This window comes from Arvicanthis niloticus, chromosome X (assembly GCF_011762505.2).
Source record: "Arvicanthis niloticus isolate mArvNil1 chromosome X, mArvNil1.pat.X, whole genome shotgun sequence".
In the NCBI taxonomy this organism is placed as follows: domain Eukaryota; kingdom Metazoa; phylum Chordata; class Mammalia; order Rodentia; family Muridae; genus Arvicanthis; species Arvicanthis niloticus.
This window is the reverse complement of record NC_047679.1, coordinates 24,097,781-24,104,731: the sequence shown is the minus strand read 5'-3', so window position 1 is coordinate 24,104,731 and position 6,951 is coordinate 24,097,781.

Genomic DNA, 6,951 nt, shown 5'->3' with positions numbered 1-6,951 from the left:
CTGTATCTCTAACATAAATTCTCCCACAATGTGTGATTTATAAACTACCAATGTGATTCCATTGGCCCTGAAGTGGATAAAAGATATGTACAATCAACTCTCTAAAGTTGGCACAAGCAGACACAAGCTGATTCTAATAGACTGTTGTTTATAGGGTCACTAGCACATATGGATCATGAACTGTAATAATGAGACCCTCAATATGTTCCCCGTACTGTTATTCATCTGTCAGTTCAAATTGTGGTACTAATTTGCTTTAATGATACTGGATCCCATTGCTGTGAAGCTCTTGTCAATTCTTTTTCTAGAAGTTGATGTTACTATGAACTGAGACTGACTTCCAAATCCTCTGAGAAAATTCTGAGGGATTGTGAAAATCCTTAAAGCTACAGACCCTTTAAGATAAATGAGTTTCCTCAAATGGTCACAGACAGTAGACTCTTTCCTATGCTTGATTGTTCCTCTTGACATTTGTGGTGGTATGAATGAGAATGACCCATAGGCTCATATGTTTGGATACTTAGTCTTTAATTACTAAAACTGTTTGGGAAGTATTGAGGGGTGTGACCTTGTTGGAGAAAGTGTGTCCCTGGACTGGGATTTAGGTTTTAAAAGCCTAGGTCTCAGCTACTGCTTCAGTACCCTTCTGCCTTTCTGCTGCCATATTCTCTGTCATGATGGTTATAAACTTCAGTCTTCATTAACTGTAAGTCCCTAATTGAACACACTTTTTAAAAAAAGTTGCCTTGGTCATTGTATATCTTCACAGCAATAAAGAAGTAAATAACAAAGCATTTCACATTAGTAGTTTATAATTTTCCATGCACTGAATTTCTATCAGGATTCTTCTACCTGCATTCTGGATATATATATGTATACACACACAGATATATATATATATATATATATATATATATATATATATATATATATATATATATATATCAGTATTCTATAGCTGTCTTCAGACACACAGAAAAGACCATTGGAACCCCTTACAGACAGTCATGATGAGCCACCATGTGGTTGCTGGGAATTGAACTCAGGACATCTGGAAGAGCCATCAGTGCCTTTATTCAGGCCTGATTTCTATCTTATTGTTACTATCACTGGAGCTACTATCTACTGTCATTTGATCAGTTTCTCTGGATGGTTGTTTTTTTCCTCTTTTCTTTGAATATCACCACAAACTCTAAGGTATTTGATATATAAAGTTTGTTGAGATTTTGGAAAGAGCTAAGTAGACATGATTTTACATCCATGTGAATTTTAGTGGGTTATTTAGTGTGAATTTTAGTTACTTCCCTGAATCTGAGAGTCTATGGATGCTTCATAGATAAAGGAACACATACCTCTTAGGTTTCTTCTGAGAGTGTAAAATAGATGGCACTTACCAAAAATGTCAATTAAAAAGAAAAGATAACCTTTAAATATTAAAGAAACTGGAATGGCCAAAATCTTCTCCACATTGCTTACATATACAGAATATGAAAACTTTCAGTTTCAAAAGCTCTTTCTAGAACTCATAAAGAAACATGGTAAAAGTAACATATATCAGTGTAAAACTTGTGAAATTGCCTGAAATATTCATGAGTAAATTCATGGATGTGAAAACCCAGTTCAGAAAGAAACTTCAACTTAAAGATATACAAAAGTATTAACTTGTCCCACATGTGCTCATACATGTTGAAAGAAAACCTGTCATTGTTTCAGGCCAGAACTTCAGAGATAGAAGCAAGACTCTCAAATAAGTTTGTGGTACCTTCCCTCTCTCAGATATATAAACAATTTGAGGCCACCCTAGGAAATAAAACACAGTCATTGCAAAAAATACTACTTAGATATTATAACAAATAGTATCAAAAGTTTATGAATTTGTCTTAAGCATTTAAATCTTAAAATTTTACATGACATTAAAACTTGATGCCAATTAATTTTTGGAGAATGTCACAGAACATACAGAATCTGAAATAAATACAAAAAAGGTATGGGTGTTGTTTGCTGGTGGTCATTCTTAAAGAGTTCTAAACTATGTATTACTTACTTTTACTGTTAAAAATAAATTTTAACTTTGTCATGGAGTTTGCCTGTTTTCCCTGGTGCATGAAAAATTGAGATGCATGAGCCCACAGTTTGGAGACCAGCAAGAAAATTTCTAATCAAACAGTATAACAGAAACAGCATAATGAAGGTAGGCATTAAAGTGACATAAATTCGTAAGTTTGTTAAAGCCACTGTGTTAGCATTTAATGGGTAATGTGTTCTTAAATCAAATCACGTATTAAGCTGTCTCCTCTTTTGTTTAGAAAAGCATTGGATTCAGACATAAATTGAGATGTTGTTTTAATAGTAAGGTAGTTCTAATTTTGATGTAAATTTCAGGCATTGTAGTTAATGTGCAATTGAAAGTAACATTGTTGTTAATTCACATCCTTTTTTTTACTTACAATGGCAAGTTTTTAACATTTATGTAAATTCATTTCTTTAGGAAAAATTGACAAAAATAACTAAAAAGTCTAAGGAGCATAAAATTGCTTAATGTTCTCATTTCTCTTTCCTTTTCCATTTACATATGGGTAAGCCTTCTAGCCACAGATACAGGGTGGGGTTGGGATAGGTTGAGGGACAGAATGGTTGGGATAGGTTGAGGGACAGAATGGTTGGGATAGGTTGAAGGACAGAATGGTTGGGATAGGTTGAGGGACAGAATGGTTGGGATAGGTTGAGGGACAGGATGAGCCTCATTGTAGTCTAGAAGCCAGAGAAGCACTAAGCAGTTATGCTTGCAAGGGGACTTAAGGTCTGAACACTTATTTTTTTACATATTTCATTTTCATTTTATTTTATGTATACAGTGTTTTGCCTGCATGTATGTTTGCATACTACTTACATGCCTGATGTCCTTGCAGGCCCCAAGAGGACATCAGATCCCATGGAACTGGAGTTACAAATGATTGCGAGCTGCCATATGGGAACTAGGACTCAAATATGGGTCCTCTGGAAGAGCATCCAAGTCTCTTAACTGGTTGGCCATCCTTCCATCCTCCACATTTTATATTTTTAAATTTGAAAGTATACATTGTTTATCTTAAGAATATAAAAATGCCAAGAGATTATTTTTAAAAATTCATGGTCCATTTTCTCCTCTGATCCCCACTCTTTTAAAAGCAATGTTTAGAACTTGTATATGTTCACACAATCACAAATACATTTTTAGGAACTTAGTCAATGTATACTTTTATAAAATATGTTCCTAAGAACACATATATATATATATATATATATATATATATGTTTGTGATTTGATTTTCTAAGTAATCCATCATATGGATGTTATATGGTTTTGGTAGGCACTCAATAACTAGCTCCTGAAATACTCATTTGTAAAATGGGATAACAACTTTATTGAAATAGAATTTACACACCATGCAATTTACCCATTTGGCATGAAAAATTCAATTATCTTTAATACCTTCATATAATTATACAATCATTATTACAATGTTAGAACATTTAATCACTCCCTAAAGAAACTTCATACACCTTAGCTCTTGCAATTCCTTTCCCTTAAATTCACCCCACTTCTCTAGTACTAGGAAAATGCTCATCTTGTTGCTTTAAATGTTTCTGCTCAGGAAAGTGGATATGAATGGAATCATATAAAGGTACTCAATGTGGTTGGTGTTCTGCACTTAGTATATTTTTCCAAGTTTCATCCATGTTGTAGCATGTTTCCATATTTCCTTCTTTTTCATTGATATTGTTTTATTGTATCAATGCACCCCATTCTATTTATCCATTCATCACTTGATAGACATTTAAACTGTAATAATTTTGAGCTACTATAAATAATGTTGCTATGAACAGTCATTCTTAACACTTTTCTGCTTGTTTGTATGTTTTTTTTTCAAGACAGGGTTTCTCTGTGTAGCCCTTGCTGGCTGAAAACTTACTCTGTAGACCGGGCTGGCCTTGAATGCACAAAGATACACTTGCCTCTGCCTCCTGAGTGCCAGAGCCTGGCCACATCATTTGTTTTAAAAGCACAGATTATCTGCTCATCTGATTGACTCTTTCTGAATACCAGTCTTCTCCAGTTCTATCATCTGCAAGTCTCTTCCAACTCTGCAGTAAACTCCTAGAGACCTGAGTTGAGGGAAGTGTCCTGGATAAAGCTTCAATGGGTCACAAGGTTTGCATCTTTTATGACAGGCAATGATACAAGAACATAACTTAGAAAATATTTTTTTTTGCTTAAAATAAATTTATATAAATTCCTAACAATTTTGTTCTGTAGATTCAGTAAAGAAATATCCTTCCAGGAGTAAAACACTAAATATCTAAACTCTATATTTTAGTTTAGATCTTATTCTGAGTTTTATATACAGTGCCTGGAATATCTGGCTTTCTTATAAGTATCTTTAAAAAGTATGTCAAAGATGGCACTAATTCCATCCCACAAAACAAAACACTGTTTTTCCTGTTATTTACAAAGAAAGATGGCACTCTACAATGAATATTATTACTCAAGTGATAAATCTGGTAAATGCCATAAATTTCCCCAACAGTCTATATCAACCTGGCTGTAATACCCTCTACTTTGTCTTCTCTTAATCCTCACTGCCATTATTCTCATTCAAGCTCTGGCAACCCACAGGCACACAACCCCTTCAGACATGCTGTTTCACGCTGTGCTATCCTTCCCCTTTAATGTTCCATGTTAATAGTAAGCTGAATTTTAAGCCTTCAACTCAGAGGTCACCATCTCTGCAATGCACTTTCTCTCTTTTCTATAGACATCAAGAGAGTTCTCTCTGTCCCTTGGCAGTATGTTTTTACTTCTCTCTCTTCTTTTTCTTTTTATCATTTACAACATTCTGATGTAGTCATTCAATTAAATGTTTTTTCTTTTATTAAATGTTATTCTTAAACTGTTTTTAACACAAGAGCACATACATTAGTATATCCAAACAAATATTTATTTAATAAATAACATATATAACATTATATATGTTATTAATATATAATATATATTGTATACCTACATGTATATATGTGATCAAATATTTATTTACTGATATATTTGAGAAACCCCTTTCTCACTTACTTATTTCTACTATCAGCCTTAAACTCAAGGGTGCTTACCTAAATATAAATCAAACGTGCTTACCTAAATATAAATCAAACGATAAATCAAACGATCCTCTTTGCTTCCTTGATCTAATTTGGTCAGTTGAAATGACTAAATTTGGAATAATTGAGGGACTTCTTGAAATGTGTGTAATAAGTCCATTAATAGTACCATCTAATTTAAAACATTAGAATAAATGAACAAAGTAATAGAATAAATCCATTAAGTTTCCATTAAATCTCTCTATGAAAATGAATGTTGTGTTTTTGTTAAGGGGTATGTAATGAATTACCATTAACTCCAATGATCTAAAGCATTATAAAATACTCTTTGCAAGTAATAAAATCTTATGGCAATTTGTTATGTAGCTCAGGACCATACCTCATCAATAAGTTTACCACACTGATGAGATTAATTTTTATACTTTCCTATAGATTAATAAAAATATGACTCGAGTTGTATACATTATTTTTTAAAAAGATGACTACTCACAAAGAGCTTGAGAAATTAAAATGTTATAGAGGATTCTGAACTTTTTTATAAGACAAAAAGAATAAAAGATGAATAATCAAGTAGGGGAATATTCTCTAGTTTTACAGGGAACAAAAAGGAAAAGTTTATTTTTATTCTATGGATGAGCATATTAATCAAAATACCAATTGGTTATTTCTTCATTCTGATAGCAAACTCCATTCTTTTTTCACACTAATTAGTCCATTGGTTTGTTAAAGAGCTCTAAGAATCACAGGTACAATACTTACATGAGTGCTCTAGAAAAAAGTCTTGCCATCATCAAATGAATCTGAAAGTCTGAAAATAGAATTGGCAGAAACAATTATAAAATGGTACAGAGGGACTGAGACTGGGAGAAGACGCTTGGGTTTCTGGTACAGTAACCAGGTGGCTAGAGTCTTTACAACTGTGAAGATCTGTTAGAGATGTCTAGTTTGGTCACTAGTGGCAGAGAGAAAACAAGGTCCAGAGGACTCTTTGTAGACTTAGCATATGTGGAAAAAGAAAAAAAATAAGTATCCTCTGGTGGCATTGGGAATTCTTTCTTATTTATTGCTTTTATTTTTGAGATTATACTTACATCATTTCTCCCTTCCCTTATTTAATTCCAAACCCTCCAACTAAATTCCTACTTGTTCCCTCTTTTAAGTTCGTGGTCTCTTTTCATTAATTGTTGTTCCATACATATATATTACACACACACACACACACACACACACACACACACACACACACACACCTTAAGAACTGGACTGACTAAACATGAGGTGAGCAAAGACAACAGCAATAGAAAATTCTTTAGGACCTAAACTCTGAGGAAAATATCTTCTTCTGTAGTTGAGAGACATCTGTATGATAAAGGGAGCAATTCAATAAGAAAAAAATAAAAATAATAAATACATATATCCAATATAATAGAAGCAGAGAGGGGGCTAAAGGGGAGAGGAGAACCCAATACAAAAATAGTTAGGGTTTTAAACGTTCACTAAAGGACACTAAAGGACATAGCATCCAGGCAGAAAATCAACATAAAATCCTGTAAAAGATTGAGAGTAAACGTGATAAACAAATAGCTATTGTTTTAGTTAGGGTTTTATTCTATGAAGAGACACCATGACCATGGCAACACTTACAAAGAAAAACATTTAATCGCGGCTGACTTAAAGTTTCAGAGATTTAGACCAGTATCATCATGATAAAAAAACCAACAAAACAAAACAAAAAAACCCAAACATGGCAGCATGTAGGCAGACATGGTGCTGGAGAAAGCTGAGAGCTCTGTATCTTCATCCGCAGACATCAAAAGA